The 25200-nt window shown below is 42.0% G+C and overlaps 1 protein-coding gene across 2 annotated transcripts in view; it reads left to right on the top strand.

Annotated features, from left to right (window-relative positions):
• GLRA1 (glycine receptor alpha 1) overlaps positions 1 to 25200 on the top strand; it is a 112141-nt gene that overhangs the window by 41680 nt on the left and 45261 nt on the right. The window lies entirely within an intron of this gene.

Raw genomic sequence — 25200 nt, 5'->3', positions numbered from 1 at the left:
CTGCTTCATCTCCTCCCTCTCCCACTGCATACTCTAGCTGCACCAATTGCTTAGAGCTCTCCAGCCAGGTTGTCTCTCGCTCTCTGCTTTACAGGCTTCTGGTGATGGCTGCTAGGCCACTGCCCAGAGCACTCACTCCAGCCTCCTTTCCCTTGCCAATTCCTATTCTCCTTTAAGACTCAGCTTAGAATTATTTCCATAGAAAGCCTCCCCACTCTAACATGCGCATACGTGTGTGTGAGTTCACGTGTGCCCTTCACCCAAGGCTGGGATGAGTCCCTTCTGTCCATTCTCATGACACATTTTACAATTTCCACAACAGCACTTGCCACTTACAATTAACCCTGTACCAACCTGCTTATGTGTCCCTCCTGTCACTATACTGTAAGTTCCTTGGGGGCTGGTATCTTGTCTCATTTCCTGTGGGAACCCCAGCAGCTAGCACAGCGATTCAATAACAGATACTCAACAGTTTTTTAAATAAATAAACCAAATCAATTATATTGCTTATCAATTAAAACCAGTATTTGGTCCTAAGCATTTATGGAGATTACATCCAATCTTTCAGTCCCAGGCTGGCAAAAATCACTGAGTTCAGTAGGTGAGGTGGCAAATGGTCTAAAAGCTGTGATTTTGCAAACAGGCCTGTCTTGATATGGTCATGAAGACCGTTCCCACATTCAAAAGACAACTAGTGAAACTCCCTAAAGTAACAGGCCTCTTATCTCCAAATGGAGATGGTCCCACTTGTTAGCTAGGAACAAACATGGGCGCTTTTCACTGGATATCCAGGTCAAATAAATAGCGAAGTTTTTTTCACCTTTGAATGGATGTCTTACAAGCACTCTTAATGAGCCGCTCTGCTTTTCTTCCCCTCCTCTGAGATCAGAAGCATATTGACATTTGTATTAATCATAATCTGTACAGTGAGTGTTGACATTTCCACTCTTTTTCCTCAATGGTGAATGGTTACCAAGCCAAGTCAGGGAGTGGACCACCTGGTTCCGTAAAGGACCTGGTTATTTGAGGACAGGTGCACATATCAGCACTTGTTTCCCGATAATGACCAGAGATCTAATTCCTTCATACAGATTCCTAAAAAAGAAAGATACAGCCTTACTTCCCATGGTGATTAAAAGCCCAGCTCTGGAGTCACATACACTGAGCTCACTCTGTCTGCAAGGAGCTTATTTGCTTCACATCTTTAAGCCTCAGTTTCTTCATTGTAAAATCCCAATGGTAATTAACATGCTGATATCATTAAGTTATTATGTGAAGTGTGTAGAGAAAAATGGGTTTTTTTGTTTTGTTTTGTTTTGTTTTGTTTTGAGACAGAGTTTTGCCCTGTTGCCCAGGCTGGAGTGCAGTGGCACGATCTCGGCTCACTGCAACCTCCGCCTCCTGGGTTCAAGCAATTCTTGTGCCTCAGCCTCCCGAGTAGCTGGGATTACAGACATGCACCATCAGGCCCAGCTAATTTTTGTATTTTTGATAGAGATGGGGTTTCGCCATGTCAGCCAGGCTGGTCTCGAACTCCTGGCCTCATGTGATCCACCCACCTCGGCCTCCCAAAGTGTTGGGATTACAGACATGAGCCACTACGCCCAACCTAGAAAAATGTTTATCATTGTCCATGCTTTGTAAATGTTCACTAAGCATTTTTTATGACGGTGATGATGATGGAGACTCTGGACACTGCAGCCCCAACATTATCATTGATGATTTGCTGTGTAATCTTGAGCAATCCTTAGACTTCTCTGAGCCTTGGTTTCTTCCTCCTCTCCTCTCCACTCCCACCTCCACAACCCTCACCCCCCATTTCCCACCCCACATCTTCTGACTACCTTTCCAGACTTCACTTCTGCTGCATTTTGCTGTCTACAGAAACAGTGTAGCAGAGTAATTAGACACAGTCTTCAACGCCCAGACAAAATTTGAGGCTCAGCTCTGTGATCTTGGCCAAGGTATTTAAGTTGGCTGTCTCATCTGTTAAAAATAGGGATGCCAGTAGCATCCACCTTGTGGCCTGCTCTGAGTATTAAGAGATAAAGCATGGAAAGTGCAAAGCACAGTGCCTGACACAAAGGGCAGTTGCAATGATGCCAGCTATTGTTACACGCCATTTATCATTTTCAGCACATTTTCACATTCATGCTCTCATGTGATTCCTTCACCACATGCGTAGTCTTACAATCACTCTGTAAAGTAGGCATGCTATGTTCCCCAGTTTACAGCTGAGGAAACGGAGATTTGTACAGATCATATCACAAAGCTACTTGGTGACTGTGCAAGGATTAAGATCCAGTTCTCATAACCTATAGATAAGTGTTTGTTCTGTGCCACACTGCTATAACTCCAAAAAGCACAGACTAAAAAAATTGGAGGATCAGGACCTACAAAGTACACATAAGCAACAGTCTAAGTGCATCAAAAGTGGAAATCCAACCCAATATCACGCCATGCCCAGCTCCCCTCAAGAGAAAATAGTAAGTAATGATAATGGAAATAACAAAGGACCCCAGAGGAGATGGTCTCCTGGAGTAGAAAGAAATAATCTTCCGACAAGAAATGAAGGATCAGTTATGATGTACTGCCTTGAGGGTAGACGACAAATGACATAGTTTTCTCCCTATTTATTAAAATTAATCCAAAGTAGGGCAGGGGGTGCTATTTCCAAGCTTGCACATTTCATAATATAGTATTTCTTATATATATCTCATAATATATCTTACTAGATCTTACTTAACATCACCAATAGGTTCTTAGAACCTGCAACTTTCAACAAAATGACTACAACACAACCAATTTTTTTCCTCATCAACATTATAACAAAACAACATTATTTGATAAACTGCTGTATGTCATTTCACTTAAAGTCTGTTCCCAATAACCTGTTGATGATGTTAAATGAAGACTTACGTGCTATGAATTTTTCCCCACTGGCTTCTTAATTATTTGTGTGTTTAACTTAATTATTTGTATGTTTACAGATTATATAGGGGAAAAAATCTCAGATCTAAAAAAAAAAAAAAAAACTTAAGAAATTGCCTAGTCTGGCTCTCTATTTTCTGGAGAGAGAATCTGGTGGTTAGAATGGTAAGGTCACTTGAGCAAGGTCACACAGCAAGAAATAGGTGTGATAGAAACACAGGTCTGATGCTCTCTGCAGTGCTCAAAGGTTCCCCTCCCTTCAGCTTCTTTTCCCTCTGGATTCCACCTACCAAAACTTTTGGACAACTCTCCCATTCAAGCCTCTCTTCTTGTCACTCAAAGTGGCTTTGGGAAACTTGTATTAGTTTAATAACAAGAAAAGCAACTTGTTCTTGAAGAACTTATTATATGCTACTACATACCAGGCAGTGAACAGAGCACTTCTGTATCTATCACCTAATTTAGGCTTGATAACAACCCCCATAAAGTGGGAAAGTTTATCTCCAGTTTACAGACGAGAAAGCTGAGGATCAGAAAAGTTAGGTTATTTTCCTAAGGACACACATCTAATAAGTAGCAAGGGTAGAACTTGAACTCAGTGCGTGATCTCCTAAGCCAAATGTAAACATTTAATTCCTGAATGTTTGGGACTACCCAGCCCTTCCTTGTCTCCTTTCATCATAGAGAATTAGAGCAAAAGGGAACTTCAGCTTGAACAGACATAGAAACTGGAGGCCAGAGAGAGGATTGCACTTGCCCATGGACACACACACACACAGCTAATTAGTGGCATAGTCAGCCCAGGCTCCCTGACTTCCAGCCTGGGTTCTGCCTCTCCAACCACACAAAGAGCTAGTTGTGCACCATGGGTCCAAGGTAATATGGACATAGTCCAGGTTTCAGAAACTTTCCAGGCTCTGTTTGTTCTCCAGAAACAGCAGGAGTGCATAGCAGCTCTATAAACAGCTGCAGTCCCCAGGCCTAACTGCCTACCTCCCAGGACCTGGCTTTATTCACCGGAGCTAACAGACCTGAGAGCAGAGAGGCAGCCAGCAAAGCAACAGGGGTCTCTATCCAGTCCTGACAAGGAGAGGGCTGAGACTGCCTGTCCTTTATCTGACCTTTTCCGGGACTCTCTTTGAGTCTGTGCAGCAAGAGGAAGGTAAAAGTTGAAACAGAAATGTACAAGGGAGGCCACATGCAGTGGCTTATACCTGTAATCCCAGCACTTTGGGAGGCCAAGGTGGGCAGATTGCTTGAGCCCAGGAGTTCGAGACCAGCCTGGGCAAATGGTGAAACCCTGTCTCTACTAAAAAAAAAAAAATAGCAGGGCATGGTGGCACATGCTTGTAGTTCCAGCTACTCCTGGAGCAGGGGCTGAGGCAGGAAAATCACCTGAGCCTTAGGAGGTCAACGCTGCAGTGAGCTGTGATCATGCCACTGCACTCAAGCCTGGGCAACAGGGTGAGGCTCCATCTCAAAAAAAAAAAAAAAAAAAAAAGGAAAAACAAAAAGAAAGAAATGTACAAAGGAAAAGAGGAAAGGCAATCCTGATCTAGAGCAGCCCCTCTGGTGTTCTACAAAGAGCTAAAACTCAGATGAAAACCTCTAGCTTGTCTGGACACATGTGTGTAAGTGTGTGCACTGGAGCATCTATGGATCTGTGTAGTATGTATGTGGAGGTATATATTGAGGGATTGTGGAATTGTGCAGTGGCATACATAGGCATGTGTATATGTGATGCTAATTTGAACATGTGTAGACATGTAACTTCAAAGAGAAATGTGTATGATCTATAGGTATGGATATAAGTATGTGTATTTCTATGTTTATATTTGTACATGTGGAAATCTGTACATATGAATACACATGTATCTGTGAGTTTGCAAACATGTAGGAGATGTGAAAGTACTTAAGAACGAATGTGCATGGAGTGTATTATTTTCTTTGGGTATTTGTATGTGGATATTTGTGAATATATAAAGAGATATTTAAGTATGTATCCGCATTTGAGTAGGCGTTTTTACATGTGTGTACATGCATGTGCATGTGAATGTGAATGTGTGTGCATATGAATACAAGTGAATAAGTAAAAGAGTATTTAAATGTACCCATTTGGGAGTATGACTATACATGTGTGCACATTAAGGGGCTTGTATATTGCTGGAATTTGTGTAGAACTTTATATAAACATGAGAGAGAGAGAGACAGAGTGAGAGACAGAAAGAGAGAGAGAGAGTGTGTGTTGACATCCTTTGGGCATGAATCCCAGTATTTCCATTATTAGAACATGTGTTCCTGCCTCTCTTGCCAAGGGGCAGGCTAGCTTGGCACAAGACAGGTGCACTGTGGCCAGGACCCCTGCTGATTGATGACAGCCTATGCAACTACAGTCCACAAGTTTGGCCTTATTTGACGTTAAGGGGCAATGGACAGAGATCTGAACCAGAAGTCAGGAGACCAGGGTTTGAGTTCTCACTCTGCCACCATGTAACACTTCTGAGATACAGTTCCCCCAAGTACCTGGCCCTAAGAATGGGGTATAGGATCACACAGAGTAATAGGTATGCAAGTCTTTGGTAAATGCTATAGAAATATAAAAGATTATTTACTACTAACTAGTCAGCCAAAGCAAAGACTTTGCATTAGTCCATTTTCACACTGCTAATAAAGACATACCCAAGACTGGGCAATTTACAAAAGAAAAGGTTTAATTGGACTTACAGTTCTACATGGCTGGGGAAGTCTTACAATCATGGTGGAAGGCAAGGAAGAGCAAGTCACATCTTACATGGATGGCAGCAGGCAAAGAGAGAGCTTGTGCAGGAAAACTCTCCCTTATAATAAACATCAGATCTCATGAGACTTACTCACTATCACAAGAACAGCTTGAGAAAGACCTGCCCCCAACGATTCAATTACCTCCCACCAGGTCCCTCCCATAACACATGGAAATTCAAGATGAGATTTCAGTGGGGACATGGCCAAACCATACCATTCCACTCCTGGCCCCTCCCAAATCTCATGTCCTCACATTTCAAAACCAATCATGCCTTCCCAACAGTCCCCCAAAGGCTTAACTCATTTCAGCACTAATTCAAAAGTCCACAGTCCAAAGTCTCTTCCAAGACAAGGCAAGTCCCTTCCACCTATGAGCCTGTAAAATCAAAAGCAAGTTAGCTGGCCAGGCACAGTGGTTCATGCCTGTAATCCCAACACTTTGGGAGGCCGAGGTGGGCAGATCACTTTAGGTCAGGAGTTCAAGACCAGCCTAGCCAATATGGTGAAACCTCATCTCTACTAAAAATACAAAAATTATCCAGACGTGGTGCGAGCCTGTAGTCCCAGCTACTCGGAGGCTGAGGCTGGAGAATTGCTTGAACCCAGGAGGCGGAAGTTGCAGTGAGCCGAGATGGTGCCACTGCACTCCAGCCTGGGCAACAGAGTGAGACTCTGTCTTAAAAAAATAAGTAAATAAATAAAATAAAATCTGAAAAAAAAAAGCAAGTTAGTTACTTCCTAGATACAATGGGGGTGCAGGTATTGGATAAATACAGCCATTCTAAATGGGAGACATTGGCCAAAACAAAGGGGCTACCGTACCCATGCGAGTCTGAAATCCAGTAGGACAGTCAAGTCTTAAAGATCCAAAATGATCTCTTTTGACTCCACGTCTCATATGCAGGTCACGCTGATGCAAGGGGGGGGTTCCTATGGTCTTGGGCAGCTATGCCCCTGTGGCTTTGCAGGATAGAGCCTCCCTCCTAGCTGCTTTCATAGGCTAGTGTTGAGTGCCTGTGGCTTTTCCAGGCTCACAGTGCAAGTTGTCAGTTGATCTACCATTCTGGGGTCTGGAGTGTGGTGACTGTCTTCTCACAGTTCCACTAGGAGGTGCCCAAGTAGGGACTGTGTGTGGGAGCTTCAACCCTACATTTCCCTTCTGCACTGCCCTAGCAGAGGTTCTCCATGAGGGCCTCAACCCTGCAGCAGACTTTTGCCTGGGCATCAGGCATTTCCATACACCTTCTGAAATCTCGGCAGAGGTTACCAAACTTCAATTCTTGACTTCTGTGCACCCGCAGGCTCAACGCCACGTGGAAGCTGCCAAGGCTTGGGGCTTCCACCTTCTGAAGAAACAACCCAGGTTGTACTTTGGCACCTTTTAGTCACGGCTGGAGTGGCTGGAACACAGGGCACCAAGTCCCTAGACTGCACACAGCACAGGGACCCTGGGCCTGGCCCACGAAATTATTTTCTCCAAAGCCTTTGGGCCTGTGATGGGAGTGGCTGCTGTGAAGACCTCTGACATGCTCCAGCGACATTTTCCCCATTGTCTTGGGGATTAACATTTGGCTCCTCGTTACTTATGCAAATTTCTTCAGCTGGCTTCAATTTCTCCTCAGAAAATGGGTTTATCTTTTCTATCACATTGTCAGGCTGCAAATTTTCCAAACTTTTATGCTCTGCTTCCCTTATAAAACCGAGTGCCTTTAACAGCAACCAAGTAACCTCTTGAATGCTTTGCTGCTTAGAAATTTCTCCCACCAGAACCATAAATCATCTCTCCGCAGTTCAAAGTTCCACAAATCTCTAGGGCAGGGGTAAAATGCTGCCAGTCTTTTTGCTAAAACATAACAAGCGTCACGTTTGCTCTAGTTCCCAACAAGTTCCTCATCTCCATCTGAGACCACCTCAGCCTAGACTTTATTGTCCATATTGCTATCAGCATTTTAGGTAAAGCCATTCAACAAGTCTTTAGGAAGTTCCAAACTTTCCCACATTTTCCTGTCTTCTTCTGAGCCCTCCAAACTGTCCCAACCTCTGCCTGTTACCTAATTTCACATTTTTGGGTATCTTTTCAGCAGTGCCCAAAGTCACTTCCACATTTTCAAGTATCTTTTCAGCATTGCCCCACTTTACTGGTACCAATTTACTGTATTAGTCCATTTTCATGCTGCTGATAAAGATATGCCCGAGACTGGGCATTTACAAAAGAAAGATCTTTATTGGACTTACAGTTCCATGTGGCTGGGGAAGCCTCACAATCATGGTGGAAACTGAAAGGCATGTCTCACATGGCAGCAGACAAGAGAAGAACTTGTGCAGGGAAACTCCATTTTTTAAAACTATCAGATATTGTGAGCTTATTCACTATCATGAGAACAGCATGGGAAAGACCCGCCCCCATGATTCAATTACCTCCCACCAGGTCCCTCCCACAACACATAGGGATTCAAGATGAGATTTGGGTGGGGACACCAATACCCAAACATAAGGAAATGCCCTTCTGGGTTTTGTAGTTTTTTGTTGTTGTTGTTGTGTTTTTGTTTTTGTTATTTGCTCGTTTTTATTTTTACTGGTCTCTCTTCATTCATTTGTTCTTTCCACTCCATTCATTAATTAACATCTTACATGTGCTAAATTTGGCATTAGGCTCTAGAGATAGAGTTCTGTTTTAGTCCTATAAGCTAGGCTTTCCTGCATTAAAAAATCCCCAAAATCTCGACATCTTCAGACAACAATGATTCATTTATCACTCATCTAAAGTCTGCTGCAGATCTAAGGGCTCTCCAGGACTGCTTTCCCCCAGGTAGTAGCTCAGCATTGCATTTCCATATCAACACACAATTTCACATTTGCCACACAAGAGAACAATACACTGAAGGGTTGAACACTGGTGTATTAGTGTGTGCTACCATAACAAAGTAACACAGATTGGATGCCTTCAACAACAGAAAATTATTTTGTCACAGTTCTGGAGGTTAGAAGTCCAAGCTCCAGGTGCCACCAGAGTTGTTCTCTAATGAGAGCCCTTTTCCTGGCCTTTAGACAGCCTTCTTCTCACTGTGTCCTCAAATGGCTTCTTCTCTGTGCAAAGAGAGAGAGAAAGAGAGATCTGGCACCTCTTTCTCTCCTTATTAGGACACAAATCCTACTGAATTAGGGCCCCACCCTCATGACCTCATTTAACCTTTATCACCTCCTTAAAGACTCCATCTTCAAATATAGTCACTCTGGGGGTTAGGGCTTCAACATATAAATTTTGGAGGGACACATTCAGTCCATAACATCTGGCAAGTAAATGTGTTCCACCTAGGAGTGACTTCTCCTTGCATATCACTATCCAAGGGAAGTCACAGGGCACTGCCCAAAGAGAAGTATAATCCTCCTATGGTACCAGAAGTAAACAGGAACCAGACATCAGTGAGTAGGAGGTCTCTGCTTTCAAGGAGTCTATTTCAAGGAAAACAAGATAATACCACAGTAGGATGGGTGAGATTACAGAGCTATGCAAGGATGCTGTGGAACACAGAGGTTAATAATAATTCTCTGTAAATTATTAATAATAATTCTCTGAATATGTACGTGCCAGGCACTGTTGTGTGCTTTCGAGTTATTTTTCTTTTTTCTTTTTTTCTAAACTGATCAGCACCAAATTGAGTGATTTTACTAAAGCAGAAATCTGGTCATGGTACTCCCCATGTTCAAACCTTCCAGGAGAGAACAGTTTCAAGGGATGAACTAAAGGATGAAAGGGTTTCAAAAAAACTGTTGTGTGTTCAATAGTGCCAAAAGAGGAAAGAAAAGTCAAGTAGAAAAGAAAGTATCATCCAGTAGTTTTGGCAATGGGGGATAGGGGAAGGGAGGGCACATATGTAGAATTAGGGAATGCAATGTCAGGGGCATGAAGAAAGCAAAGGATAAATTGAAACAAAGACAGCATGAAGATAAGCCTTTCAAAAAGCTCTACTGTGAAAAGAATGTGAAGTGTTAGTATTGGTGTTTGTCATTTACTGAGCACTTTTCTGAAAGCCAGGTAATTGTGGTTAGTGAATTATGGGAATTATTTCATGTACAACAATCCCATTTTACAGATAAGGAAACTGAGGCTTAGAGAAGCTTGATTCACCCAAATTTTTCCATCCAATAAATAGCACAGCCAGTTATCATCCCCAGGCTGCCTGACTCCTGAGGCCCTGTTCTTGGCCTACTCTATTTGCTGAGCATAAAGAAAGAGGGAAGTGGGAAGTGGCAGAGCCAAGGGCACCAGGGCCATGTGAGGGCATGACCTCATCCTGGTCTTCTGCAGCATGGTTTGGTCAATAAGAAGCTCAGTAGCATTTGTGCAGTCTTTGTCTATGGTCATACCACGCTGAACACACCCAATCTCATCTAATCTCTGAAGCTAAGCAGGGTCAGGTCTGGTTAGTACTTGGATGGGAGGATTTGTCCAGTCCTATAAGAACTTGTGTCACAAGAACGATCTTGGTCATCCATCATTTTGGGTATTTGCAAATAAGACCTCAAGATACAAGAAAACAGCTACCACACAAGGACATCAAAAGCCCCTTATAGCCAGGTGTGGTGGTTCATGGCTGTAATTCTAGCACTCTGGGAGGCTGAGGTAAAAGGATCGCTTGAAGCTAAGAGTTCAAGACCAGCCTAGGCAACAAAGTGAAACCCCATCTCTACAAGAAAATTAAAATATCAGCTGGGCATGGTGGCATGCACCTGTAGGCCCAGCTATTCAGGAGGCTGAGGAGAGAGGAGATCACTTGAGCCCCGGAGTTTAAGGATGCAGTGAGCCATGATTGTGCCACTGTACTCCAACCTGGGCAACAAAGCAAGACCCCATCTTTTTTTTTTTTAAAGCCCTTTATACCCAGCCATAAATATTAACACATTGGCTAGGGAGCAGTCATTTAGTCATAAGTCAAAGTCAACCTATCCTGGGATCAGTTGATCGAATGAAGCAGACATTTTAAATCACAAAAATAAAACTTAAATCCGTCTACTTTTTTCCCACTTTGTTGCTCTCAGCTCCTAGTTAAAATTGGCATAATCTCTCTCCTGCTTGACAAAATGGCCTCCTAACTGGTCTCCTTCCTTCCCCTCCTCATGCTCCCTACCACAGGATCATTTTAAACTGCAAATCGGATCACAGAATTCTCCTACTTCCAATCCTGCAACAACTTTCAAAGGTTCTTACAACATTCTGTTCCCTCTGCCCAGAAAGATCTTTGCATGCCTCGCTCCTTCTCACCCTTCAGGTCTCGGCTCAGACATTGCTTCAGGGAGTCCTTCTCCACCTCCCTACCTAAAAATATCCCTCTCTTCCAGTTACTCTCTATCACATCACCATGTTCTATTATCCTCAGAGCAATATCTAAAATTTAAAAGTTCACTTGTTTGTTGCCTTATTGGCTTTTTCATCCAGAGTGGGGACCTTGTTTCCCTCAATCACCTCTATATTTCCAGTGCCCACCACACTGCTTAAATCGCAAGAGCTAGTCAGTATTTGTGGAAAGGTTCTCTAAGCACACCCCCATCTGTTGTCAGAATCCCTGCCATAAACATAATGTCCAAGTACTTTTTGCTTGCACACCTCCAGGGATGGGGAACCTACTACCTCCCAATTTTAGATTCAAGGGGTCACATGGAGGTTTGTTACGTGGATATATTGTGTAATGTTGGTATTTGGGTTTCTATCGAACCAATCACCCAAATAGTGAACATAATAACCAATAAGTAATGTATTTATTGGTCTTTCATCTCAAGATGGAACTCAATGCACTGAGGAGATGAAATGGGCAGCTCTGAAATCTCCATTTACCCACAGCTTTAGTCCTGACCCTAGTGCCACACAGAATCAACCAAATCAACTGACAACCCTTCACATAATTGAGATCGGCTCTCCCTGTCCCTCCCCCAGCCTGGCTTCCTCAACCATTCTCTCTAGTTTTCAGTCCCTTCACCACCAGGGTGCTCTCCTCAAAGTGCATCCAGCACTTGATTTCCATCTTGAGATGAAAGGTCAAGAAATAAACTACCTATAGGGTACTATGTTCACTATTTAGTTGATGGGTTCAAAAGAAGCCCAAGCTCCATCATTACGCAATATACCCATGTAACAAGCCTGCACATATACCCCCTGAATCTAAAATAACAATTTTTAAAAAGAAAAAGAAATAGATCCAGCCCCCACAAGGAGTGTTCCCAGCAGAGCAAAGTGGGGCCATACTTATTCTGGGTTAGTGAATTTCAAAGCATTGTTTTTAATAGCAGTCCCACCTTAGTTCAATTTTTAAGGTAAACCTTTTTTTTTTTTTGAGACAAAGCATCACTCTGTCACCTAGGTTGGAGTGCAGTGGCGCGATTTCAATCTCGGCTCACTGCAACCTCCACCTCCCAGGTTCAAGCAATTCTTTTGCCTCAGCCTCCCGAGTAGCTGAGATTACAGGTGTGTACCACCACACCCGGCTAATTTTTGTATTTTTAGTAGAAATGGGGTTTCACCATATTGGCCAGGCTGGTCTCAAACTCCTGACCTCAAGATATCCACCCCATCAGCCTCCCAAAGTGCTGGGATTATAGGCATGAGCCACCACACCTGTCTGTAAGGTAAATCTTATGTAGCACTTTAATAAACAGATTTCTTAAATGGGTGGTTCTGGTTGAACTGGAGAGGGAACCAAGAATCTCATTCTCTTGACCTCTCTCTCAACCTCTGCCTCCCCCAGGAAGCCCTTGGAAAACCTTCTCTAGGCCCTAAAATCCATTTCTACCTATTCCACCTCAAAGACCTTTCCATTTCGGGAGCCATGTCACAATGTTCACTTGCAGTATGCTTACAGACAGCAGCACCCTGGAACATTTTTTTAAAGTGCATTAGTAATATATGAAAACAAGCTTTTGTAATTAGTTCAATAAAAAAGAAAAAGAGAATGAGAAATAAGAATGCTCCTGCTTTGCCCTCCCCTCCAATTCCCTTTGTCCTATCCTGAGTTAATAAAATTTAGTGGACACCATATTAGTCCCCTTTCCTTGATTGTTCATACATTTAGGTACATATACATGTCTTTGTATAAGTAGGATTGTGCGATACAATTTGCTTTTTCCACTCCACCACAGCTTGACGCCTCTCTCGACATGGCTACATATAGATCTACCTTATTCTTTTTAACTCTTTACACAATCCCAAATTTGGAAACATGGGAGAACAAATATATTGTTTATTATTAGATTAAATGTACGACAAAATTATACTAACTATGTTTCCAGGCTTTATAGCCTCCTGGTAAAATTCCATGGTATGGAGACACCATCATTTCACAGTATTTAACCACTTTTCTCTTGACATGCTTTTAGGTTTTTTCAGGTTTACACTATTACAAACAATGCTACAATGAGCATTCTTGTGCATAACTCTCTGTGTGCATTTCTTTAGGATATATTCCAGAAGTAGAATTGCTTTAATGAAAGAATATTCACTTTTTTAAAAGCATTTTGCCCAATTCCCTTCCAAAAAGAACTTCAATAATTTACATTCCCTACAATAGTGTTTATTTCTCTTCATCCTTGCCAACCCAAGGTATTATCAAGCTTTTTTATTTTCACCAAATGGGATTTTCAAAATGGTACTTCACTGTCATTTTCAATTTGCACTTCAGATTCCTAGTGAATCTGAGCATCTTTTAATATGTTGACTGGGCATTTTGAATAATATTATAGGTTTCTTTTTTTATATGCATCTCCTAAATCCATTTGGAGTTTAATTTTATATGAAGAATTTGGTGGTGGCTTAACTCTATTTTTCTCTGATTGAGTTTCTATTATTCCAACACCATTTCTTAAACAGTCACTGTTTTTCTACTAATTTGAAATGCTATCTTTTTTATAAACTAAATCCCCATGTATACATTTCTAGTCTCTAGTCTCAGTTTATTGCTCCATTGCTCTGTTTATCTGTTTCTATACCAATATCACACTGCTTTAATTTCTATGACTCATTATATTTCTATGTCTGGTAGAGAAAGCCCTCTGTTGTTCTTCATTTACAAGTTTTTCTTAACGCTTCAGCCCTTTCTTTCTTCCATGTGAACTTTAGAATCAGTTTATTGAGGCCTATAAAAATCGTCTCACGGCCAGGCGCGTTGGTTCACGCCTGTAATCCCGGCACTTTGGGAGGCCGAGTCAGGCAGATCACGAAGTCAGGAGATTGAGACCATCCTGGCTAACACAGTGAAACCCCGTCTCTACTAAAAATACAAAAAAAAAAAAAAATTAGCCGGGCGTGATGGCGGGCTCCTGTAGTCCCAGCTACTCGGGAGGCTGAGGCAGGAGAATGGCGTGAACCCAGGAGGCGGAGCTTGCAGTGAGCCGAGATCGTGCCACTGCACTCCAGCCTGGGCGACAGAGCGAGACTCTATCTCAAAAAAAAGAAAGAAAAAAAAAAGCCTCTCAGGTTTTGATTAGGATTGCATTAAGTTTAAAGATTAATTTGGGAATAAAGTACATCTTTACAATATTTTATAAGCATAGTACATCTCTCCAATTATACAGGTATTCCTTTATGTCTTTCAGTAAAGTTTTGGATTTTTTTTTTAATGTATACAACTCACATATTTCATGTTAGGTTCATTCATAGATATTTTGTGGGGTTGGTTGCTATTATGGATGAGATTTTTTGTTGTTGTTCCTTTTTCCATTACACTTTTGTCTCTCTACACAGCTTATGCTAGGTCCCTTCTTATCTTCTTGGGTCTGGGGGATCCAAGAGAAAGTCTATTCACTGTTATCCAATTAGATATGGTGCCACACTCAACAAAGATTTAGTAAACAAAAGACTAAGAGAGGGCCAAGGAGAAAGCCCTCAGAAATGCCATTAGAGTCTATCACGAGCAGAGCATGGGGTGATGAGCAGTCTTGGTACCATCTGCTGGATGATTCTCTCTCAGTACACCAGGGGAGGTGTCACAGCAGTGAACTTATGACTACCCAGAGCGTGACTCTTCATCAGATCAAATTCCAGAAGGCTGACTCATGACCATCAAACCCACAAAAGACTGAAGTGGGGAAATCAAACTGCCAAATTGTTCCAATTTACAGTAAGACTTTCTATTGTAATAATAAGAATGCCATGTCCACCAGGAGTGTGCTCCCTTGCCAAGCAAAAGTTGCTTTTAACATAACTGGAATTGGAGAAAAGAGAGGTAGACAGTCTTGAGGGAAATTTCATCCAGGCCAGAGAGAGTTCTAAGAAACCATCCTTGCATCACCACACAGAAGCCCTCCTTCTAATGACAAGAAAGTTGGTGTTTCCACAAATATAGTGATGGAGTATGCTAGACTACCAATTGCCAAATTCCTCCTACTTGAATGGCTCTTTCTTATGCTACAGAATGTATGTCGCACATATGTTTACAAAACAGTCCCCAAAACAAGATGTAATACAATAAAATAGGGTTCTTCTTATTACATTACAAGCACATACCCATCCTAAGTCATTGAGATTACACATAGATCATTCAGATGGATGCCAGGCCTCAGATTTGAACATGCAAATCCTTCCATTGCATATTCATCTCCGTTGTTGGTTTTTTAACTCTCAGAGGGTGACCTTAATTTCCATATTTCCAAGTTTGTTAGTGGCATGTCTCACCATGGTGCCCTGCACTGCCAACACTATCAGCTTTCCTCTTTCCAGGTTAACATCCACCCTTCCTTCCTTCCATTTGCACCCTTTGGCAACCAGTTATAAATCTACTTCATTGCTCGATGTCCCAATCCAAAATTCTTCACCTGACACTGATTATAAGGTTATTTATGCACCAACCTGTGACACGGGCTCAGTGGGGCCCCAGTATACTACATCTACTATATTTCCTTGATCTACCCAAAAGATAGTCTAAAATATTGTATTTCATATTTAATAAAAAGTTTAAATATACGTTTAAAATATTTAATAATTTTTAATAAACATTTACTTTTAAAATATTTTAAATAGATGTTTTAAAATAAAATAAATTGAACTTGGTTTAAAATTTTTTTTAAAGGGGAAGATACAGCCTATAATTGTAAAAAGAGTGTGAAATTGGGAACCAGAAGTCCTGGATTCATATCTCTGTTCCTAGCACCTACTAGCTATGTGATCTTGGGCAAGAAACTTAACCTCCATTTAACCACTCTAAATTTCGGTTTCCTCTCCAGTGAAATGAGTATAATAATGCCCAGTATGCTAGGTTGATGAAAAGGTTTTTTTGTTGTTGTTGTTTCGTTTTTGTTTTTGTTTTTTGAGGTGGAGTCTCGCTCTGTCGCCCCGGCTGGAGTGCAGTAGCACAATCTCAGCTCACTGCAACCACCACCTTCCAGGTTCAAGCAATTCTCCCCCCTCAGCCTCCCAGGTAGCTGGGATTACTGGCACTTGCCACCAAGTCCAGGCTAATTTTTGTATTTTTAGTAGAGACGGGGTTTCACCGTGTTGGCCAGGCTGGTCTCAAACTCCTGACCTCAGGTGATCCACCCACCTGGGCCTCCCAAAGTGCTGGGATTACAGGCGTGAGCCACCACGCCCAACCAAAAAGTTTAGCAATGTGATACATAGAAAGTTCTATGTGGTGGCTCATGCCTGCAATCCCAGCACTTTTGGACGCCAAGGCGGGTGGATCACTTGAGGCCAGGAGTTTGAGACCAGCCTGGCCAACATGGTGAAACCGTGTCTCTACTAACAATACAAAAATTAGCCGGGCATGGTGGTAGGTGCCTATAATCCCAGCTACTCGGGGGGCTAGGACAGGAGAATCCCTTGAACCTGGGAGGCGGAGGTTGCAGTGAGCAGAGATCGCACCACTGCACTCCAGCCTGGGTGACAGAATGAGACTCCATCTCGGAAAAAAAAAAAAAAAAAAAAAAAAAATTAGCAAATGTCAGACATCCAATACACCCAATAAACAGAACTGCTATTCACATTTTTCTGTAATTATTAAATTCACATTGATCTTTAGTGATCCCCTAAAGACAAACAAAGATGCTAAGCTCCACTGGTCCAAACCATCTACAGTTCTTTACAACAAATGTAGCTCTGATTGTGTGATATCTAAATGAGAATGCACCAGGCAGCATGGTGACTTAGGAGAAATTCAAGACACAAAGCATCTGGGGCCAAGCAGGCAATAGACAGGGATCTGGGCAGTCCACAAGCACTGGACTCAAGTATAGAGCAGACAGCAGATCAAATCCATGGCTCGAGGCAGAAATAAAGCACTAGCAGACTGCTAAATCTAGGGCAGAAGCTTTCTGTCCTTTGCCCTTTTCAATACTTCCCTGTTAGTTGTGGGCATCTAAAAACCCACAGGTACGTCATAGCAGCCAGAGGCAGTACCTAATGACATTGAGGTGTCATCAAACTCTCACTCAATTCATATCTGGGATATCATGGGTAGTGTAGTCTACTGGTTAAATGCTTGGGCTCTGACATTAACGTCCTGAGTTCAAATCCCAGCTTTGTCATTTACTAGTTATGCAATGTCATGAGTGGAACATTAACCTCTCTGTACCTTGATTTCCCTGCAAAATGAGAATAACAATAGAACCTACATCACAGGTTTATTGTGAAGATAAAAAATAACACACATAAAGGTCTTAACACTGTTTCTTGCATGTGGTAAAGTCTCAGAATATTAGTATTATTTGCATTGTTATTATCAATTCTGAATTTACCAGTAACTAGCGGCAGGAACTGGAGCTTTTAGGGCTTTAGTTTTCACATCTGTCCAACAGGATTCCTGCATGCAGGTTCCACCTTAGTCAATTGAATTGCTGTGTGCCCCTAAGGGAGACTCCCTTTCTGTAAAATGAGAGAGTTGAGACAGAAGTCTCCAGGGTTCTTTCTAGCTGTAATATTTGATGATGAAAATGATGATGATAAGAAGGAAGATTCTCTCATCTAGCTCCATTCTCCATTCCTGCTATCTTAGTTTAGAACCTTTATTATCTCCCAACTGGATTGTCACAACAGCCTTAAAGCAGGTCTTTCTGTACCTGTTTTCTCCTGCTTCCAATTGTCTACAGTGGTTCCTGCCATACTGATCTTCCTGAAATCAAACTGTGACATTTCCCCACTGCTTAAGTCTTCAATGGTGCTAAATTGGCTAGCAAATAAAATCCAAATACCTTGGTTTTGCAGTTAAGGATATCCACAGTCAAATTAATTCATTTTGCAGCCTTATCACAGCAGAGTAGTTAAGAGCATGAACTTTATGTAATCAGACAAACCAGGTTTGAACTCCAGCCCCACTCTTTCCTAACTGTGTAAATCCGGACAAAGCAGTTAATCTCCTTGCACCTTCTTCATCTATAAAATTAGGTTGAAAATGCCCAAGTCATAGGATTGTTTTAAAGATAAAATAAGCTGACATGTACGGCATGCTTAAGACATAATGCCTGTTGTATAGTAGGGCCTCAGTAAGGGGCAATTATTATTATTTATGCTGCTAATGGTTGAGCTAAACTGAACTGTTTGAATGCCCCTGCCTACATACCTCTGCTTGTGCTGTTCCTTCTACATGAGATTCCTTTTACCCCCAATTATACATATTCTAATTCCAAATACTCTGAGGCTGCAGCCCTAGTCTTAATGTCTTACCCTTATCTCGCAGATGTGAGACATATAGGCTTAGAGCATATCACTGGCCTTGTTCCAGGTGAAACCGGATACTGTTCACATCTCAGAACAATACTAGATCTAGAGATGCTAACTTCTGGAGGATGAACAAACTGAAAGGAGCCACCTCAAATGCTACCTTCTCCCGAAAAGCTTTTCCAGATTTGCCCAACTTGGCTGGAAATCATCTCTAATGGCAATTTGTTAAAAGTATTTATTTATATTTATTTACGTATTTATTTTTGAGACAGGGTCTTGCTCTGTCACCCAGGCCGGAGTGCAGTGGCACAATCATGGCTCACTACAGCCTCAGCCTCATGGGCTCAATTGATCCTCCCACCTCAGCCTCCCAAGTAGCTGGGACTACAGTCGTGCACCACCATGCCCGGTTAATTTTTTTAGTTTTACTTTTTTTGCAGAGATGGAGTTTTCCACATTGCCCAGGCTTGTCTTAAACTCCTGGGCTCAAGCAATCTGCCCATTTCGGCCTCCCAAAGTGCTGGGATTACAGGCGTGAGCCACCGCATGCAGCCTGTTAGAACTTCTTATGACCCTCTCACTTTCAATTTTGTGTGGTAGATATTTGTGTCCATGCCTTATCTTGCTTGCTAGATAAACTGAATTCTTTAAGTATAGAAATGAAGACCCTGTGCCTCCACCCTCACTGTACTCCCAATCAGCCTCATAAATGTTAATAGAGTTGGATTGAGTTTAGAGAGGAGATATCCCCTTGGGAGCTGGAATGATGAGACTTTAAAAGGTATAAGAATCTGGTTCTTTTGTTTACCTCTTGATGCAATGTCTCTTGGTTCTGACTGCAGTGGACCCACCTCTTGCATTCCACATACCCTTCCCACCAACACTCTTGCACAAGCTCTTAGCTCTATCCTACTAAAACACTTAATGCTTCCTACTTCATCACAATACTGAGTTTAGAGGAGTTTATTAGGAGAGGTTAGAATCTGAAATGAGGCACAGTGGGGGTAGAGGTGGGGGACAGATCCAACTTCAGGTGGTACATAGGAAGCCCTCAATAAATGTCTGTGGAATGAATGAATGAACAAATGAATGAGATAATGCTCTACCTTGGTCTCATAAGCAGGGCAGCTAGTTGCCCAGTTACCAGAAATTAGATCATCAAGGAATCTGAGAGGCAGGATGGGTGAGTAGATGCTGAACACTGTTGAATCAGAGCTCTGGAAATCCCTCCTGCTTCAGGTTTGTGGGCTACCTTTGAGAGTTTGAGACCTAGAAGCCAGCTCTCAGAGGTGGAACCTCAGGTTCTAGGGTGGAGAATTCAATTGCTGCTCCTCCAGTCCCTTGAACTTGAACATGGCCCCCAGCATGTCAAACACCAACCAACATACGTATAGCTATAGCCAAATAAGCAAAACAGCCTTTAGCTTTCGGCCTATTACACCAATTACATTGATCTCTTCTGAACTGCATTTCTCACTGCTGTTTGCCAATTTAAGAGAGGAAATCAACGGCAGCAACTTGTTTGGGTAGCAGCTGCTAGGGCAGGCGCTGCCAGTAGGAGTCAAGCTGCCTGAAGACACCAAAGATACATTCTCCATCTCTTGCTCTAACTTTTCATTAGTCATTTCATAATGAGAGACTCATTATGAAATACAAAGAGATGGGTTTTATTTTGTTTTTCTTCTTTTAGATGACGTACATCTAAAACATTTTTTACTGACAACTTGCATTGCTTCTGAAATAACAGTAAAACATTTTTAAATATTAGTAATAAAATGCAAATGTAATAATGTCCATCTTTACTTAAAATTCTTCAAACGCTCCACACTATTATTAGGAAAAAGTTCAAATTTCTCAGTACAGCTTGCAAGACCCTGCATGCGTCCTCCCACTCCTCTATTCATTCACTTGCTATTCTTTCCAAAGTGCCAGACTCTTGCTTTACCTCTAGGCCTTCACATATGCACTTCCAACTGCCCAAAATGCTTTCCCTCTTTGGCTCAACCATATTTGGTCTCACCTTAAATATCACTTCTACCTGGAGACTTCCCTGATTACCACCCCCAAGTCCAGATGGGAACCTGTCTTCTATATTCCCTAGCACCCTGCGTTTAACCCCTATCAGAGCCCTTAACTTAGTATGGTGTAAACATTACACTGGAGGCTCTGGAGCTGAATAAATATATCTTTCTTGTTCTCAGTGGATTCCTCAGTGCCTAGAATAGTATCTGGCACTTAAGAGAGCTCAGTTAAATGTTGTTGGAAAAAATAAAACTAACAACAATTAGCTGTTAGATTTGGAAAAGTTCTTAGAGACCATCTAGCCTAACTTCTTTCAACAGTGAGGCTCAGAGAAGCAGAGCCAAGTTCTAATTCCAGATTCTTTACTGAATTGTTGTGTGATCTTAGGAAATACCTTTCCCCTCTGGGTCTCAGTCTTTCCAGATATAAAACAAGAAAAGCCCATTCTGTTCCAGCTTTTTCTGACTTTACCTCCTCTTCCTTCTCATAGGTACTAGGTAGCTCATAGGGGCACTGACTGAGTGACTAGGTGAGATGGTGCAGTGAAAATATAAGGTCTGGTTCATCCGCTCAGATTGCTCCCAATCAAGCTGAGGACATAAGACATACACAGTGAAGAAGTGCTCAATTAAACGTTCCAGGTGATTCGGTTTTGCTAGGAGATCAAAAAGGAAGAGGTCAGGGAAGCCTGGGGCATCAAGTCTCCTGCAGGAGATAAGCCTTAAGCTGAGAAGGCAGAATTCGCCTAAGCAATGAGACTGACAGAAAGTGTCCCTCACACAGAATTGGCTGTCCACACCATGTGACATAAATCACAAGTGCTCACTAGAGGCTCAAGCTGATGCTGATTCCAGTCCTAGCTCTGCCACTCACTGGCCCTGCTCCTGGGACACATTTCTCAGCCTTTCCAAACCTGTTTTCTTACCCTCACTATGGGAATCTGAATGTCTAGCTTGCAGGGGTTTTGTGAGGAAAAAATGTATGTGACAGTATCTAGAATGGCGCCTGCTGCCTAACAGACCATTTTAAGAAATGCCACTTTCTTTTCTTCCTGCTGGCCACATAAACGGACTTGACATGTCACTGGCAAGAACATCAAAAGTGCCGCTGGGGCTTGGGGACTGAAGGCTTTTTCTGCCCAACCATTCATAGTCTGTTCACTCATGTGCCTCATCATAACACACACACACACACACACACACACTCACGCACACTTCATGCAAAATCCAAGGGAGAAGGAGAAGGAGAGACTATTTCCAATCCCCTGATCAGATGGGACCAGATTGGGAGTTGTCCATTACCATCATCAGGACAAAGGGCCAACACTTAGGCCAGGCCTGAAATTCTTCCACCACCATGGGACTTATAAGATATGAGATTATGAGGCCAAATGTCACTTTCTATGGGGCTGGAGGGAGAGGCTGCAATTAAATTATAGAACAATCCTATAAAATATCTTGGAACATTTTACGAAGCTATTGATATTTCTATAGGCAAACAGACCGAGGCATGAGCTGTAGGAGGAATTGAGCAGGGGTGAGGGTGAGAGTGGGGAGGAAGGTTGTTTGTTTTAGTTTATCCCTGCTGATAACAGATCAAGACTGACGAGGATTTACAAGCAGCATTACAAAAGAAAATACTGCATGACCTCGTTTATCCAGCACCCTCGGGAAAGAGCAATAGCAGGTCCTCATGTATGGAGATTATTCCTTGGAGGAAAGCATTTAAAGTTGGACTTGAACTGAGGATATTAATCATTTGGGGAACTACAGACCCTTTGGGAGATCCAACACAGAGAGCTATGCACTTCCTGCTTGGGAAACACAAATATATCCTAAACTCTACTTGTGTCATGATATTCATGAACTCCAGGTTTACAATGTCTCTGTAACAAAATTTAAAACTTTCTTTTTTGTTTTGTTTGTTTGTTTGTGACAGGGTCTCACTCTGTCACCCGGGCTGGAGTGCAGTGGCATGATCATGGTTCACTGCAGCCTAGACCTCCCTGGGTTCAGGTGATCCTCCTACCTCAGCCTCCTGAGTAGCTGGGACTACAGGCTACTGTACAGGCCATCGCATGTGCCATCACATCCTGCTACCTTTTGTACTTTCTGATAGAAACGAGGTCTCATCATGTTGGCCAGGCTAGTCTCAAACTCCTGGGCTCAAGAAATCCTCACACCTTGGCCTCCCAACGTGCTGGGATTACAGGCATGAGCCATCGCTCCTAACCGAAAACTTTCTTAATGGAAATATTTCTTAACTGCATGACCCAGTTTTCTGCTATTGCGATCTACCCATACCATAATAGCTCCTCACGTTGTGAATAAAAACTGAATGGACTCTTTCAGTTCCTCTAGGATCAGCTAAGGCAATTGAGCAAACTCTCAGCTAGGAGTCAGAACACTGGGATTCTAGAATCAGCTCTGGCCCTACATTTTCAGAGTGACATTGAGCCAGTCTCAATTCTCCCTGGACTTCAGTTTCTTCATCTGGAGAAAAAAAAAAGTGGGAGTTGGGGATGGAGTTTTGACTAGAATAGCCATTCCTAACCTATATTCTATAGAAGATACTTATCATGCACAAATACAAGAATTCCATGGCCAAAATAAAACCATATTCTATTCCCTTCTTGAGATGCACACAACTCATTAGCATATTAAGGTCTCTGAGAAGTCCTGCAATAAAGAAACCTATTGTATTTCATTTGGTCTAACATTTCCCTAATTGATTTGACTCCTGAATTTTTCTTTTAGTGGAATAACTACACTGCAGTACCATCAGAGAAACATTAACTAAGCATTGAGTTTGGAAGCTAGTAAGATGTCAGATGAGTAGATTGCAAAAATTTTCTCCCATTCTGTAGGTTGCCTGTTCACTCTGATGGTAGTTTCTTTTGCTGTGCAGAAGGTCTTTAATTAGATCCCATTTGTCAATTTTGGCTTTTGTTGCCATTGCTTTTGGTGTTTTAGACATGAAGTCCTTGCCCATGCCTATGGCCTGAATGGTATTGCCTAGGTTTTCTTCTAGGGTTTTTATGGTTTTAGGTCTAACATTTAAGTCTTTAATCCATCTTGAATTAATTTTTGTATAAGGTGTAAGGAAGGGACCCAGTTTCAGCTTTCTACATATGGCAAGCCAGTTTTCCCAGCACCATTTATTAAATAGGGAATCCTTTCCCCATTGCTTTTTTGTCAGGTTTGTCAAAGATCAGATGGTTGTAGATGTGTGGTATTATTTCTGAGGGCTCTGTTCTGTTCCATTGGTCTATATCTCTGTTTTGGTACCAGTACCATGCTGTTTTGGTTACTGTCGTCTTGTAGTTAAGTTTGAAGTCAGGTAGTGTGATGCCTCCAGCTTTGTTCTTTTGGCTTAGGATCGACTTGGCAATGTGGGCTCTTTTTTGGTTCCATATGAACATTAAAGTAGTTTTTTCCAGTTCTGTGAAGAAAGTCATTGGTAGCTTGATGGGGATGGCATTGAATCTATAAATTACCTTGGGCAGTATGGTCATTTTCACGATATTGATTCTTCCTATCCATGAGCATGGAATGTTATTCCATTTGTTTGTGTCCTCTTTTATTTTGTTGAGCAGTGGTTTGTAGTTCTCCTTGAAGACGTCCTTCACATCCCTTGTAAGTTGGATTCCTAGGTATTTTATTCTCTTTGAAGCAATTGTGAATGGGAGTTCACTCATGATTTGGCTCTCTGTTTGTCTGACAAAGGGCTAATATCCAGAATCTACAAAGAACTCAAACAAATTTACAAGAAAAAAACAACCCCATCAAAAAATGGGTGAAGGATATGAACAGACAATTCTCAAAAGAAGACATTTATGCAGCCAACAGACACATGAAAAAATGCTCATCATCACTGGCCATCAGAGAATGCAAATCAAAACCACAATGAGATATCATCTCACACCAGTTAGAATGATGATCATTAAAAAGTCAGGAAACAACAGGTGCTGGAGAGGATGTGGAGAAATAGGAACACTTTTACACTGTTGGTGGGACTGTAAACTAGTTCAACCATTGTGGAAGACAGTGTGGCGATTCCTCAGGGATCTAGAACTAGAAATACCATTTGACCCAGCCATCCCATTACTGGGTATGTACCCAAAGGATTATAAATCATGCTGCTATAAAGACACATGCACATGTATGTTTATTGCGGCATTATTCACAATAGCAAAGACTTGGAACCAACCCAAATGTCCATCAATGATAGACTGGATTAAGAAAATGTGGCACATATACACCATGGAATACTATGCAGCCATAAAAAATGATGAGTTCATGTCCTTTATAGGGACATGGATAAAGCTGGAAACCATCATTCTCAGCAAACTGCAAGGACAAAAAACCAAACACCGCATGTTCTCACTCATAGGTGGGAACTGAACAATGAGAACACATGGACACAGGAAGGGGAACATCACACACCAGGGCCTGTCATGGGGTGAGGGAAGGGGAGAGGGATAGCATTAAGAGATATACCTAATGTAAATGACAAGTTAATGGGTGCAGCACACCAACATGGCACGTGTATACATATGTAACAAACCTGCACGTTGTGCACATGTACCCTAGAACTTAAAGTATAATAAATAAAAAAAAAGAAGCTAGTAAGATGTGACTCCATGACATCTATTAAACCTTTCCAAACAATCAACATATGTCACAGTAAGTTATAGAAGGCTGGTATTAAAACAGAATGGGATGAACCCTAGGACCAGCAGGAACACTACAGAATTCTTCCACCCATCCCTCCTTCACTTCTTGAGAATTAATTGTTCTCTTTAGGCAGAATAGTTTGAATGCTCA

This window comes from Pongo pygmaeus, chromosome 4 (assembly GCF_028885625.2).
Source record: "Pongo pygmaeus isolate AG05252 chromosome 4, NHGRI_mPonPyg2-v2.0_pri, whole genome shotgun sequence".
NCBI classification, from domain to species: domain Eukaryota; kingdom Metazoa; phylum Chordata; class Mammalia; order Primates; family Hominidae; genus Pongo; species Pongo pygmaeus.
Note: the sequence above shows the minus strand (reverse complement) of the source record. Positions and strands in the feature narration are given on the sequence as shown.